Below are 16,288 nucleotides of genomic sequence, written 5' to 3' on the forward strand. Positions count from 1 at the left end.
TTGGGTATTCATCACTGGAGACACTTGCGAAAGAGGGGCCCTGCACAAAGAGTCTGCAGGTGGTGTCAGGGAGTCCACTGTGGGCAAACCGAAGGTGGGCTTAGTTTCTGGAGGGTTGGGGGACCATGCTGGCACCGTTGGCCCACTTCAACTCAGGGTAGTGGGCATAGGTGTCGTGTTGGAGGTGGTCTGGATTCCTCACAGTTCTTTGAAGTGCCTGCCAGATGCATGGAAGCAGCTCTGCTACTTCATAGGAGTTCCTGGCTCTTTGCTGAAGGAAGGCAGTCCTCCCAGGCATTTGGAGGCACAGTAGCTGCAAGATGAGATGACTGGTGCAAGATGACTTTAACTCAAGTTTGTCTAGGAACAGCAAACAGGCCAGCAGTGTTGGAACCAAGTCAGTTTCTTCGCCACAGTTGTAGGAAGATGGCTCTTTGCACGATATTTCTCACTTTGATATATCATATAAAGAGTCGAGGGGTTGCCTTATAAATGGACAGGGGCTTGCTCTAGCAATCCCAGGGTGCTCTTCTAGGGTGGTCAAGCAGCCTTAGGTGTATCTTAAAGGACTGCAAGACATCTGAAAATACACAAACTGGTCAATTAGTGAGACATACAACTCAATAAGGAGATCCATACCAATTAATAAAAATACCATGTATCTTTATATGTTTAGGCACCAGAAGCAATTCGTTCATATAAGTACTTTTTTTTTTTTTTTTTTAAAGAGAAATTCTTTTTGGTTCAAAAAGTAGACACTTTGTGCAATTTTTTAGAAGTTGCAATGTTATTCCTATGGCAGGAAATGTCGATGTGGCATTCAGGTACAGTACAGTGACTAACAGGAGGACCAATCTCCAGGAGTTAAGGTGAGTGGGTCCGAGACAGCACCAGCAGAACACCACCAGCAGCACTAGGGCGGCTAAGTGCAGAGGTGCGAAACAGCGTCGGGTGCCCAATGTTACTCTATGGAGAACGGTTGCAGTACAAAGAGGCTGCAGGCTTTGATTGGCGGGGCCAGTCGGGTTGAACCAACACAGGGGCTCAGGCCTCACAGTGCTTGGAGATGCCAGACTCACATTTCAAAGGGGGCAGCTTATTTGAATCTCCCCTGCCTTGGAATTCTAAACAGGTCATCCTGTGGGAGGGGATGCAATCACCCTTTCCAGGCCAGGCTTTGTTTTTGACCTCCTGAGAGCAAATGGTTTCACCCGTGGGGGTTAGACACCCGTCTCTGGCGGTAGGTTGTCAGAAACCAGTCAGTAAACACCCCAAGGGCTGGTAGGTTTTTAGGGGACACCTCTAAGGTGCCCTCTGGGGTGCATGCATTATTAAATCCAACACTGGACTCAGTGTGGCTTTATTATTATGAGATGTGTGATACCAAACACCCCTATCTAAAGTGAAGCCATCATGTAGCTGGGGAACTCGTTTTCACCAGTGGCCATTTGCACTAGCAGTAATGGAACTGACCAGCACAGGGGTATATGTGCTCATGCAGGTATCAATCAATCAATCAATCAGAACACTTGTAAAGCCCACTTTGGTTGGTTGAGGGTGCTGCTGCTGATCGAAGAGCTAGGTCTTCTGGAGTCTTCTGAAGGCCAGTAGGTCTTGGGTCTGCCACAGGTTGGTGGGGAGGGTGTTCCAGGTCTTGGCGGCGAGGTGGGAAAAAGATCTGCCGGCGGCGGTCGTTCTTCGGATGCGGGGGATAGTGACAAGGGCGAGGCCGGCGGAGCGGAGCTGGGGGGTGGGGGTGTAGAAGCCGAGTCGTCTGTTGAGGTATGCTGGCCCGGTGTTATGGAGAGCTTTGTGTGCGTGGATTAGGAGCTTGAAGGTTATCCTCTTGTTGACGGGGAGCCAGTGCAGATCGCTCAGGTGGGGTGTGATGTGGCTGCGGTGAGGGATGTCTAGGATCAGACCTGCAGATGCGTTCTGGTTGCGTTGCAGCCCTTTCAGGAGCTTGGCCGCTGTTCCTGTGTAGAGGGTGTTTCCGTAATCCAGCCCTTACATGTACCATCAGGCACCCTGCTTTAGGGCTGTCAGGGTTGCTGTAGGGGTGACTTACAAATATTACATGCAGTGTTAGGGGACATGGAATGTGTGTCATGTCGTCTTTTCACGTTTTTTCTGCACAAAAACACGCAGCTTGAAATAGCAGCCTGTCATGTGTGTGGTGAGGGGTTCATGCTGCAACTCTTGGGGACCCTCTTTAGTATCTTAGGTCCTAGGCACCAGGGGTTCCATTTACTAGGGACCTACAGAGAGTGCTAAAGGTATTGTAATTGAGAGAAACCATTCTACAGTTTTTGGAAAGCGATCTGGCATTGGGGACCTGGTTAGTAGGGACCCAGGGCACTTCCAGTCAAAATCACTTCAATTATTAGGCAATATCAGTGGGGGTGACCATGTCAAAAATGTGTATTTTCCTACAACAGTCCTTGCTTCTCACAGCTCTTCGGTGTCCTTCTGCTTAGGTTGGCAGGAATCTGTTTCCTGGTGCCAGAGGCTCAACTAAATACTAGATTTAGGGGTGTGAGGGGAGTGTAGGGAAGTAGTCATTGGGCTGCTTACCCCTAGGCTCACAACGTTCCATATAAGACCCCACTTCCTGTGGGAAGTGGTCATAACCGTGTCTCAGAGTTCCTAATGCACAAGTTACTACTTGTGTAACGATATATCTGTAAGAGCCATTAGTTCGTGATAGATTCCTTACCTTAGAATATCCCCAGGTGTCAGACTGGATCCGGAAATTTTTTGCGTACCAGTACCTATGCGCGTCGGTGGGCGTCGTCCTCGGCTCCGCGTCCGTCGTCGTGGGCGCCGTGATGACGTCATCGAAGTACTTAGACGCCGCCTCCGCGTGCTGACGTCAGTTCTTATACACAGCTTTTCCACGCCAACAACGCAGAGCCATGATAAAACCAACCCTGGTGCCATGAAACTAGGGCCCTGAAGGGGATGACCTTAACCCTAGATATCAGTTCGCAGAACGGGGAGGATGGGTGGGTCGGTAAGGAATCTATCACAAACTAATGTCTCTTACAGATCGAATATGCTACTTACCAGTATGCATCTGTTCTTGGCATGTAGGGCTGCTGACATTCATATCTGTGCATAGATCGCCGCCTAGTGTTGGGTCCGGATGATTGCACATTGTTGTCCTGGAAGAGTCTTTGAAGTATCACGAGATAGTTGGCTCCACCTCTGGACTACAGTACGCATGGGGATCCCCTCCATCCTCAGATTGTTTTTCGCCATTGTGGCAGAGATGGAGTGTAATACAGTGAGTGATGTCCATGCTACATAGTAATTCTGAATGCTACAGCTGCTACAGGCGCCGGGGAGGAGGGCGGGCGATATGAATGTCAGCAGCCCTACATGCCAAGAACAGATGCATACTGGTAAGTAGCATATTCGGTTCGAGGCATGTGGGCTGCTGAATTCATATCTGTGCATAGATTACATAGCAGTTCCTTCTGTTAGCGGCGGCTGCCCGTGCCAGCTGCAGCAGTCTGAAAAAGAGTTTTGAGAACAGCCGGTCCTACAGCTGCCTGCTGTTTAGAATGCACATCTACGCAGTAGTGTTTCGTAAATGTATGTGTGGTGGACCATGTGGCTGCCTTACATATCTCTTCTAAAGGAATATTCCCCAGGAAAGCCATGGACGCTCCTAATTTACGTGTGGAGTGTGCTCTTGGTGGAATGGTTAGTGTGCGTTTACCCTTAGCATAGCAAATCTGTATACACTTAACGATCCACCTGGCTATCCCTGCTTTGGAAATGGGGTTGACTTTGTGTTGTGGAGAAAATGCAACAAAAAGCTGTTTGGTTTTCCGGAAATCCTTTGTTCTGTCTATATAGTACATAAGAGCCCTTTTGACATCTAATGTGTGTAGGGATCTCTCTGCGACATTTTCTGGATTAGGAAAGAAAACTGGCAGTTCTATGGTCTGGTTCATGTGGAACTGCGAAATCACCTTAGGCACGAATGTAGGGTTGGTGCGTAGTACAACTCTATTTGCGTGGACTTGTATGAACGGCTCTTGAATGGTTAGTGCCTGGAGTTCACTAACTCTTCGTAGTGAGGTAATGGCTACTAGGAAAGCCACTTTCCAGGTTAGAAACTGAATCTCACAAGAGTGTAGAGGTTCAAAAGGTGGTCCCATAAGTCTGGTGAGGACCACATTGAGGTTCCAGACTGGTGAAGGTGGGTGTCTGGGAGGGATCACTCTTGAGTCCTTCCAGAAAAGCCTTAATGGCAGGCACTCTGAATAGTGAGAGGTGCTGCCTGTTTTGAAGATAAGCTGCTATTGCGGATAAATGTATACGAATGGAACTGTACGCCAGATTACATCTGTATAAGTGCAACAAATAACAGATAATGTTTTGAATAGATGCATCCAGTGGGTCAATGTCATTGTTGTTACAGTATATGACAAACCTTTTCCATTTAGCCGCATAGCATGCTCTGGTTGTGGGCAGTCTTGCCTCCTTGATGATATTCATACATTCTGGCGGCAAGCTGAGGTAGCCAAATTCTAAGACTTCAGGAGCCAGATCGCCAGGTTGAGCTGTTGCGGATCTGGATGCTGAATGTCGCCATGGCTCTGCGTCAAAAGCCTGGGTGTGAGGTGCAGCCTTTGATGCGGTACCACGGATAGTTCTAGAAACGTGGTGTACCATGGTTGGCGTGCCCACATTGGAGCAACCAGGATGAGTGTCATCAAGTGTTGCCTCAGTTTGCGTGCCACTAGCGGTATTAGAGGTGCTGGGGGGAAAGCGTACGCAAATTTGCCTGACCAGTTCATCCATATTGCATTGCCCTGCGACTGTGGATGTGGGAACCTGCTGGCGAAGCTTTGGCATTTTGCGTTTTCCCTTGTGGCGAACAGGTCTATCTGTGGATGACCCCACTGCTGGAAGTACAGTTGGAGTACTGATGGGTGTATCTCCCACTCGTGCATCTGGTGGCTGTGCCTGCTGAGCAGATCCGCCATCTGGTTGTCTTTGCCCGGGAGGTGTTCCGCCATGAGGAAGATGTTCCTTTGCCCACTTCCACATGCTCTGAGCCAGATGAGACAACTGTGGAGAGTGTGTTCCTCCCTGCTTTTGTATGTAGTACATGGCAGTCATGTTGTCCGTCCGGATCAACACGACCTTGTTGCACAAGTGTACTTTGAAAGCCTTCATTGCCATGAAGATTGCCATAAATTCCAGAAGGTTGATGTGCATCCTCTTTTGCTGTGCTGTCCATAGTCCCTGCACCGTGTAATGGAGTACATGAGCTCCCCATCCTTGGAGAGATGCGTCCGTTGTCAGTATTATTTGTGGTACAGGCTCTTGGAACGGTCGGCCCTTGCAAAGGTTTTGTGGGTTCCACCAATGCAGAGAGTTGTATGCCCGACATCTCAACCAACACTAGGTCTTTCCATTGTCCTTGAGCCTGATTCCACTGACGTGCTAAGCACTCCTGGAGCTGGCGCATATGTAGTCTCGCGTGCGGGACTATGAAGATGCAGGAGGCCAACATGCCTATCATCTGCATGAACACTCTTGCTGGAAGTGAGTGTTCGGGTCTGAACATCTTTATCAACAATTGCATGCTGTTTATCCTCGCTGAATTTGGCTGAGCTTTGGCTGCCAGAGTGTTTATTGTCACGCCCAGGTACTGTCGCACGTGGACGGGCTGAAGATGAGACTTTGGATAATTCAGCGAGAATCCCAGACTGTGAAGAAGATGAATGGTGTGGTACATGTGGCTGGCACACTGCTGGGCCGTCTTTGCTTGAATAAGCCAGTCGTCCAGATAAGGGTATACATGCATGTGCTGTCTCCTTAGGTGTGCTGCTACTGTCGCCAGGCACTTTGTGAACACCCTGTGTGCCGTCGTTACTCCGAAAGGGAGGACTTTGAACTGATAATGTTGATTTTGAATAGTGAACCTGAGATACTGTCTGTGTGATGGGTGTATGGGTATATGGAAATATGCATCTTTTAGATCTAGAGTCGCGAGGAAGTCTCCCTGACTGAGTAACGGTAGAACCTGCTGTAAAGTGAGCATATGAAAATGCTCTGACAGAATGTAGCTGTTTAGAGGCCCGAGGTCCAGTATGGGTCTCAGAGACCCGTCCTTTTTGGGTATTAAGAAATACAGAGAGTACACCCCTGAGCCTTGGCCTTCTACAGGCACGAGCTCTATGGCCCCTTTTTGCAGCATGCTGACGACCTCCTGCGGCAATAAGTGTAAGTGCTCTGCGGACATAGGACGGTGTCTTGGTGGTATGTTGGGTGGAGTGGATATCAGCTCTAGACAGTACCCGTACTGGACAATGTCTCTTACCCATCTGTCTGTGGTGATGGATTTCCAGACCGGCAGGAACTGCTGGAGTCTCCCCCCGACAGGTGTTATATGGACGGGGGGCAGTGACAGGGCGTCACTGTTTGTTATTGGCAGAGGATCTGGAATTGTTGTTTCCTTTTCCTCTGCCTTTGATGTTGTTTCCACAGTATCCACCCGTTTTGTTTAATGTAGGAGGTCTGTGTACCTCCTTTATTATACTGTGTTTGCTGTGTGTGTTGGCCTCTTGAAGGTCCTCTAGTATTGGAGCGACAAAAGGAGCCACCCCGAAACTGCTGTGTCTGCAGAGCCCCCATAGACTTTGCAGTCTCGTTGTCCTTTTTAATCTTCTCAAGGGTGGTGTCAACCAAGTAGTTTGTATTTCTGGTTTGAATCCAGAGATTCTCAACCAGACATGTAGTCTTAGCATGACGCTAGTGTTAATGGCCCTGGCTGCAGTGTCAGCTGCGTCTAACGTGCACTTAATGGAAGCATTAGTGATCAGCTTGCCTTCTTGGATTAGTAGCTCTGCTCCCTCCTTGTACTGATCTGGTAGGTTTTGCAACAGTGTCTCAAGGGTATCGTAATGAGACCTGTCATATCTGGCTAAGAGTGCCTGAGTGTTGGCAATGCACCAGATGTTAGCTGCCTGCGCTGCCACTCTTTTTCCTGAAGTTGTCACCTGTAGTTTGGGAGTTCGTCCTCTTTCGTGCATTAGAAACAACTAATAAGTCCAGTGGCAACTGTCCTTTTATATAAGTAGGGTCCACAGGTGCCGGTCTATTTTTTTTTTCAATTCTAGGGTTTAATATCCTTGCCCTTGTGTTTTCGTTAAAAACGTCACCAACATGCTTGAGGACCCCTTTGAGCATGGGCAGAGTTTTGACGGTTCTTTCCGAAGTGGAAAAGGTGTCGAGAAAAAAAATCGTCTTCAACCGGGTCTGCATGTAGTTGTACACCATGGTTATCTGCCGCTCTTTCAATAATGGCGTTAAAGGCAGTAGTGTCCTCAGTAGGAGATGTTTTTACATTGTATGCCTGAGTGTCAGGGGCATTTTGTGGATTTTTTGGGTCAGCAGGGTTCGCCCATGGTTGGGTTTGATCATCGGGATCAGTGTCCACATGATAAGTGTTATCCTCGTCTTCGTCATCCCCTGCATCCACATCGGAGTATGTGGGTGAAAAAGAGTGAGGTTCTTGTCCATAGGATTGCAGAGATTCCACAAGAGCTGGCGATGTGGTTGAATCCCTTTTTTTCTTTAGTGGAATCCTATATGACTCCATGGGCATTTCAGGTATTATTTTCCTTTTATACAAGGACAATCTACCAGTGTCCGAGTCGATGAACTGCCTTGACTCTTGTTCTTCAGGCTCTTCTGTAGCCCCATCGACACTCCTTTATTGGCTCTGATACCCTTTTTTGGTTCGAACATCTTCGGTCGCACCATCGGTGGCAACCCGAATTTGATTGGTGTTGGAGTGGTTGGAACTGTTCTGACCAACTTTGGGGTTGGGGCCTTTTTTGGTCCGACCGTTGTAGCCTTTTCCCTGATGCGTTGGAGTGATTCCGACACCTCTTTGGACACGAATGGGGTCGTTTGCGTCGACTCGACAGGGTCCTTGAAGCCAATCTTTGTCTTGGCCGCAGGCGTCGACCGGGGATCGACCCCCCCCTTTTGGGTCGAGCACATTGTCCGTGCCGAATTTCTTCGGCGCCAACTTCACTGGTTCGACGGCCTTGACTTTGGCCTTCGGCGCCCCAATCTTCGGCTCGATGACCTTTCTGAATTTGTCGGTATCGACGTCCTTCTTTTGTTTCTTCGGCTCCGAGGGGTTTGAGGCCTTGGAGCCGACCAGAGTTAGCTGCACTTTCAGTTTCGGTTTTGGCAGTGAAGCTTTCGGTTTCGATTTATTTGGATCGACCGATGGCATTTTTTATACCGATGGCTCTTTATATGTGTCCGTAGCCGGGCCTTTATGCGGGGCTATAGGACGAGTCTGTAGATCTCGGGTAAGGCCTTGTGGCGATCCCTCGACCTGAGCCTTATGGAGTGGTTTATCTCGGGCTCCCGTATCGACGGTGAGGCCTAGCTTCTCACCTGAGCTATCTTCTACGGCCCCAAGGGCCTCTGCGTCGTCTCCTACCTCATCGATGACGTTTTCTTCCTCTTCGAATAGTTCCTCATCTTCGACGTCATACTCGGAGTCATGGCTCAGAACAGGGTCACCCTGATCCTCTAGATCAAAGACCTCCTCGTCTTCGGTCCCGAAGATGTTTACTGGCTCAGGCGCGGATTTCTGCAACTCCAATCGAGCCACGCGACAAATCCGAAGAGTTTTCTTCGACCTGAACCGGGCACAGGCCATACAGTTGGCCTCGTTGTGATCCGGGGACAGGCACTTGTTGCACACCGGATGGACATCGATGTGCGGGTATTTTGCATTGCAAAGTGGACACCGTTTGAATGGGCTTCTTTCCATCGTAGGTCGAAGATCGGATCGAGTATGGAAAGAATACCGGCAGATTCCTCTATGTCCTTCCGAAGCAAAGTTATTGGTACAGAACAAAACTATACCGACGCTGTCGAAAGCCTTTTGGCTTTGTAGAAAGTTTTCCTAACTTGAGCTAAGATAGTAACATCCGAACCCAATGGCGGAAAAAAACAATCTGAGGATGGAGGGGATGCCCATGCGCACTGTAGTCCAGAGGAGAAGCCACCTATCTCGTGATACTTCGAAGACTCTTCCAGGACAACAATGTGCAATCATCCGGACCCAACACTAGGCGGCGATCTATGCACAGATATGAATTCAGCAGCCCACATGCCTCGAACATATCGTTACACAAGTAGTAACTTGTGCATTTGAAAGACACATTAGTGATTCATTCCTTACCTTAGAATAGATACCCCAGCAATACCAACCCCGGTGGTGGGTCTGCGAACTAATAATCACACCAGAAAGTCCTGGAGGACGGAACGGCCAAAAAAGCCATCCCTCCGGACTTGGCTGTCCAGGCAGTAGTGTCTTGCGAACGTGTGCAGGGAAGCCCACGTAGCTGCCTGACAAATGTCCTGCAATGGGCCTCCCCGGCCCAGGGCAGTAGTAGTTGCCGTGGCCCGAGTGGAATGGGCCCTCAGCCCAACAGGGGGTTTCTTTTTAGCTAAGGAGTAGCATGCCTGGATACACAACACGATCCACCGAGAGATGGTCTGTTTCTGCACCGCCCTTCCCTTCTTAGCGCCCGCGTAACCAACAAAGAGTTGGTCATCCACCCGGACCTGGCGTGTGCGATCCAAGTAGAATGAGCGCGCACGTTTTGGGTCCAGACGGTGGAGCCTCTCTTCCTCTTTCGAGGGATGCAGAGGCGGAAAGAAGGTGGGCAAGGTGATGGATTGCCCGATGTGGAAGGCTGTGACTACCTTGGGCAGGAAAGAGGGCCCTGTCCGCAACACAACCTTGTCCGGATGGACAGAAAGGAATGGAGGTTTGGAAGAAAGAGCCTGGAGCTCAGTCACTCTCCTGGCAGAGGTGATGGCAACCATGAAAGCAGTCTTCAGAGTAAGAAGGTGGAGAGGACTGTTATGAAGTGGCTCAAAGGGAGCGCACATCAGGTAAGTCAGTACAAGGTTCAAGTCCCACTGGGGCATCACGAATGGAACAGGAGGGAACATGTGTGTGATGCCCTTCAAAAACCTATTTACAATGGGGGACTTGAACAAAGATGGTTGATCAGGTAGCCTTAAGAAGGCAGAAAGGGCAGAAAGGTAGCCCTTGAGAGTGCCCAGAGCAGAGCCCTGCTGGGCAAGAGAAAGAAGGAAGAGGAAAACCTCAGAAAGGGGGGCAGAGAGTGGATCCACAGCCTTTTCTGTGCACCATGCCACAAATTTGTTCCACCTGCAGGCGTATACAGATTTTGTGGAGGGACGCCTGGCTGCCAGAATGACATTACAGACTTCAGGAGGCAAGTCAAATGGCCTCAACTGTCGCCGCTCAATCTCCAAGCTTGTAGGCGGAGACTGGACATGTTCGGGTGGAGGACCGTCCCCTGTTGCTGCGACATAAGGTCCTCCTGAAGAGGCAGACGAATCGGGGGATCGACAGACATGCCGAGTAGCTCTGGATACCAATATCTTTGTGCCCAGTCCGGAGCCACAAAGATAACCTGGGCACGGTCGCGCCTGATCTTCAGCACTCTGAGCAGAAGTGGTATAGGCGGAAAGGCGAACAAAAGACCGCAACTACACTCACGACGAAAAGCGCCTCCGAGCGAGTGCCGCCTTGGAAATTCCAACGCGCAGAACTGATGACATTGCACGTTCTCTTCGGTGGCGAATATATCTAACCAAGGCTCTCCCCACTGCAGAAAGAGACCTTCCGCCACGTCAGAGTTCAGACGCCATTCGTGATCCATCACTAAACTCCGAAAAAACGGAGGTCGTCATCTTCGGACATCTCTCACCCAGTTGGTCAACTACCTGGTGGCCCCCTACATATAGAACCCCCCCTAAACCAGTCCCTACTGTCAGAAATCTTGGTGTGACTTTGGACGAGAATTTGAATTTTATGGCCCATGCAAACAAAATAGCAGCCACTGCCCACCATAAACTCAGGCTGATTAAGAAAATTATGCCGTTCTTACCAATTGCAGCAGGTAAGACACTGGTAAGTTCCCTAGTGTTGTCCTCCCTCGACTATTGTAATGGCTTATTTATTAATGCCCAAGCCAGAGTGACCAACAAAATGCAGACAATCCAGAATGCTGCAGCCCGTCTCCTGTCTGGAACCCCGAAGTTTTTGCCAATCTCCGAGACCATAAGGGACCTCCATTGGCTCAAGATCCGGAATAGGATTAAGTTCAAAACGCTTTGCATAGTCTATAAAGCACTGCACAACTATGGTCTGCATTTCCTGAAATCCCACCTTAGGTTCCATTCATCCACAAGATCGCTTCGATCCAATAACCTCAAACTTTTGCTGATACCACAAACTAAAACAGTTACTTGGGGCGATAGACGCTTCTTAGTGGCAGCTCCTAGATTGTGGAACTCTCTACCAGCAGCCATCAGAGAAAGCCCGTCCTTGATGCAATTTCGCAGAAAAATAAAGACCTGGCTGTTTGGTCAAGAATAGCTACCGACTCAGTCTCCGGGAACCTCACGCACAGTATCTAGCGCCGAGACACCTACGGGCATTTGTTCGCACTGTATAAATTGCAAAAATAAATAAATAAATAAATCATGCACCGGCGGCTGAGTTCGTCCGCCCTGGCATTCAGAGAACCTGCCAGGTGTTGAACCACCAGGGTCACGCCCTGATGTTCCAGCCACTGCCAGAGGCGCAGAGCCTCCTGGCAGAGGGTCCACGACCCCACCCCGCCCTGTTTGTTCCAGTACCACATGGCGGTGGTGTTGTCCGTGAACACTTGCACTACACTCCCCCGGACAGAGGGGAGGAATGCCTTCAGAGCTAGACGAATCGCCCGCAGCTCCAAAAGGTTGATATGGAGCCGGGACTCCGCTGGAGACCAGAGGCCTCCGATCTCCGCCTCTCCCATGTGGCCTCCCCAGCCCTGGAGGGACGCGTCCGTCACAACTACATGCTCCGGTTGGGGTAAGGAGAGGGATCTGCCGCTGACCCAATCGCGGTCCGTGAGCCACCACTGCAACGGTCTTGCAGCGCCCTCCGAGATCAAGACATGGTCGGACAAGTTGCCCTGATGCTGGGCCCACTGAAACTTCAGGTTCCACTGCAGAGCCCGCATCCGCCACCTGGCGTGATGCACCAGAAGGATGCAGGAGGCCATCAGCCCCAGAAGCCGCAGCGTCAACCTGACCGAGACCCGGGATAAAGGCTGAAAGATTGGAATCAGAGCCTGAATATCCCGAACCCGCCTTTTATGCACAAGGGTTTGGCCAAATGATATGACTGATCATTAAGTCTGTTTGATGGAAACCCTATTTGAATTGTTTTGGGCTGGTTAGCCACTTATGAATACCCTATGATGTATCTGTCTCTTCTATGCATGTATAGTTCACCCTTTTTTCCTTCTTTTCTCTCAAACACACTGTCTTTGTGATATACACACTCTGAGATCTTGTGGACTCGGTTTTGACAGTACAGCTCTAATATTCAGCTGGTAGACCCCCTGTGTATCTTGTGTTATACAGTAATAGAACTAAACATCACAGGGACATATCTGCTCATGCAGAAAAGTGCTCACAAACATTTAATGCGCCCAGCCTTAGGGCTCAAAGGCCTGCTTTAGGGGTGATTTACATATAATAGATGCAGAGACTTTGGTCCTTAGGGTGGCAGAAAATATGCTGCAGCCCTTTGGGACCCTCTTTAGCACTCCGAGGTACCATATACTAGGGACTTACAGGGGTACTAAAGTCCTTAAAAAACTGTAGCACAATTAGACAACACTTTGTTTTGTGAAAGGAGTTCTGGCACCAAGGTCTGGTTAGCATAGAGTTTTGTGCATAGTCGAAAATCAGCATCTAGTAGCTAAAAAGGGGACAGAAAGTGGGTGGACAACTACAACAAAAGCCCAGTAACCAATCCTGACTAGTAAACTACCAACCTTTGAAACAACTTCCGGTAAGAATATCAAATGCCAAACCAACAAAAACTAATCAATGATCCAGAATACATTGACTAACCCCATCCATACACTCCTCATTCAGATCTGCGGTCATTGTCGCCCAATATACAACTAATACAGCTAATATTTTGCTTTCCAAAACTATCTCCAGCTCTGTCTAGTGTACAACTGTAGGTCTTTTCTGTACCTCTGTCCTGTTCAAGGACACGTCACTTGCTCAATAAAGAAATCACATATATAAAATAAATGGGGTTGTTTTATCTATGCTTCACAATGGGCAGGAGTTGCATCCACTGTGTGTACCTGAAGGACATGGTGTTTGGAAACCTGGTCACAGAGATGAAGAACGGCAAGTGCTGCATAGATTCCAAGATGCCTTGTAAGTGGAGCAGTGGTCCAAAAAATATGGCAATGCCACCAGTGACAGAGGAGAAATAGACAATAACTAGAGGGGTCTACTTGATCTATGTGCCCAGAACCAAGAGGAATGGGAACTCACAGTGTCATAACTCATCGTTCTGTGAAGGTGGTTTTGTCACTGTGTTCAGAAACCACTCTTAGAAAGTGGCTGACTTTTGTATTTTAAGCATTTCTTTGCGTCTCTGCTGAAATGTGGATTGTCTATCTGGATCTGAAAGGTGAGAGGAGGTGAGAGGAGCTGGGAGAGATTTTGACCCAAGGAGGGGTTGATATGGTACAAGGGTGCCCTGCATCTGGAGAGTAGAGGGAGGAGAAGCCCGGAAGGTGAAAAGGCCTGGGCTGGCGCTATAAACCAATTGACCCGTCTCCTGCTGAGTGATAAAGGATCCAGACCCCCAGTATCAAAGGGAGAAAGGTGTCCCTGGGAGGGAGACACCCAGAACTGATTTAGGGAGGGTTCTGGAACTCCTGAGCACAAACTAGGAACTCAAGCACAAACTAACTTCAAAGACATAAAGGGGTGTAATTAGGAGAGCTGAAACCCCTGAAAGTTGGAATGAAAGAAATGGATTGAGAGTGAAAAGGCTTGGACCCATTCTGTGGTCAAGAGGAACCTCTGCTAAAGAAGTAGCAACTGAAGAGACTGCTGTGGAAAGACCAATCCTTCCTTCAGGATCTGGGCTGGTCTGCAGTTTGTTGTTCTAACCAAGGGAGAGGCTGTTGGGACTGTGCTTGGAGGCGCTGGTACCCCCCGCTTGAAGAAGATTACGCTTTGTGCTGTTTCCTGTAACCCCAAGGGCCCGAGGTGAGCTGGCTCTCTGTTTGGAAATACAGGATCATAAAAGTTTCTGGAGAAGTCCTAAGCAACGAGGTGATCGCGTGCTTTTGCAGCTTGAAACCCCCAGAAGTTGTGCTTTGTGATGGTGGACATACAGGAGTAAGCGGAGCCTCAAAGTGAGGCTTGGACGCGCAGAGAGCGTGTCGTGGTGCAGGCTAGGGCGTTGGTGATGAGAGCCTGGTCGTTGTGTGCACCGAAAGAAGAAGTGAGTCTCGGACGCACAGAGTGCGTGTTGTGGTGCAGCCAGGGTGCTGGTGAGGAGCGCCTGGTCATCATGTGCACCGGGAATAGAGGTGAGACTCGGACGCGCAAAGTGCGTGTCGTGGTGCAGCCAGGGGGTTGGTGAAGAGCGCCTGGACATTGCGTGCACCGGGAGAAATGGAGAGACTCGGACGCGCAGGGTACGTGTCGAGGTGCAAGCAGAGGCGCTGGTTAAGAGTGCTGGGTCATCGTGAGCACCAGAGAAGGAGAGTCTCGGATGTCCATAGTGCGTGTTGGGGGTCAACCTGAGGCGCTGGTAAGGAGAGCCTGGGTAGGGTGTGCACCGAATTCCAAGTAAAGTCTCCACAGTGCTGAGGGCGGGTCACGGTGTTCACTGAGACTGCCGGAAGGAGGGTCAGGTCATTGGGTCCTTGGAGTGAAACAGGCAGGCTAGGAGGAGCTGAGCTGCCAGCCCGAGCTCACCGTACCCCGTAACGGACTTCTGGATCAAGGCCCAAGTCGTTGAAGTAGGAGAGGAGAGTGGGGTCACGCCTCTCCCAGGTAACGTGGATCACCACCTGGGGAGGGGTGCGGGCCTGGATGGACCCTTTCGGCCTCTCGATTCTGTCAGCTACGCAAGCCTGTTGCTTTGGCTCGGACCTCGGCCTGTGCTGACCCAAGGAACGGCAGTACTGGGGCCACAGTGAGAAGCAGTACTTTTGTGTCATCATTGATCCATATTGGGGGCACTGTTAACGGAGCACCTAAACTGTCGTATTAAACTTTGCATTATTGCTGCTAACGAACTATCAAACTGTCATATGATACCTGACGAACTAAATGCTTGGTGCGCTACGCACTGCATTATTTTTCCCTTGCAGAGTACCTGATTGTAACATGGCGCATTGCATTATTTTTTCATTGCACGGTGCATAATTGTAGTGTGATGCATTCTTCCTGGTACAGGGCATGCTGGTAGTGATACGCATTGCATTATTCCTTCTATTGCAAAGTACATGACTGTGGAGCTACGTATTATTTATATTATATTTTATTTATCCTGTATTTGTAAAGTGCACAGCTACCCGTAGGTTTCCCGGCACTGTGGGCCGTTGGGAAGATTAAGCAAGCTATTACCCAGTCATATGGTGCTGGGCAGACCCCTGCCACCGGTGCCGGGGATCAAACCGTGATCCCCAGCGTCCGGCGTCAGTCGCCCTGGCAGCTGCACCACACCTCTTCCACAATCTCTTCCTCTTCCTCTACATATGGCATGGTTTCTCTGTTGCACAGTACAAGAGAATATCATTACGCATTGCAGTATTTCTTTTCTTTTGCAACGTATGAGATTCTAGCAATATGACTTGCTAAGCTTTTGGAAATAGTTAGAAGTAAGCTTAACTGTTGGTTAGAAGCAGTTGTTGGGGATTAAAATCTACATACCCACCAGAAGGAATACTACCCATTCTTATATGTTGGTTTTGTATTGTGTGGTCATATCTTATAACTTCTTATATAAAGATTATACTCATTTTATAAAAACTTGTGTGAAGTCTATTTGTGGTGAAATCATTGGGTTGCGATGAGTGTGGTTGCACATATTGTACACTCGTGCCTTGGAGGTAAGCCCAGCTGCTCGTGCCAAGCTACTAAGGGGTGAGCAGGTCTATCTCATACAGTGTCCTTACTTAGCCTAGCGTTGAAACGAGGGGTCAGGGACTCCTGCCTCCAACATTTGGACCCCCCACTTCCAACAGTAAGAAAAATGGAACGGCAAATAGCAGGTGGGACTCAAAGCAGAAACTCATGACATGAAAAAAATGCTGCAGCAAAAACAGAGGGCCTTATTTAGAGTATGTTTGACAGGATACACCATCACCAA

At 49.3% G+C, this 16,288-nt stretch overlaps 1 protein-coding gene across 7 annotated transcripts in view; it reads right to left on the reverse strand.

Moving 5' to 3' along the window:
- Positions 1–16,288, reverse strand: part of NIN (ninein) — a 321,323-nt gene that overhangs the window by 44,440 nt on the left and 260,595 nt on the right. The gene's annotated exons all lie outside the window — the stretch shown is intronic.

This window comes from Lissotriton vulgaris, chromosome 9 (assembly GCF_964263255.1).
Source record: "Lissotriton vulgaris chromosome 9, aLisVul1.2, whole genome shotgun sequence".
In the NCBI taxonomy this organism is placed as follows: domain Eukaryota; kingdom Metazoa; phylum Chordata; class Amphibia; order Caudata; family Salamandridae; genus Lissotriton; species Lissotriton vulgaris.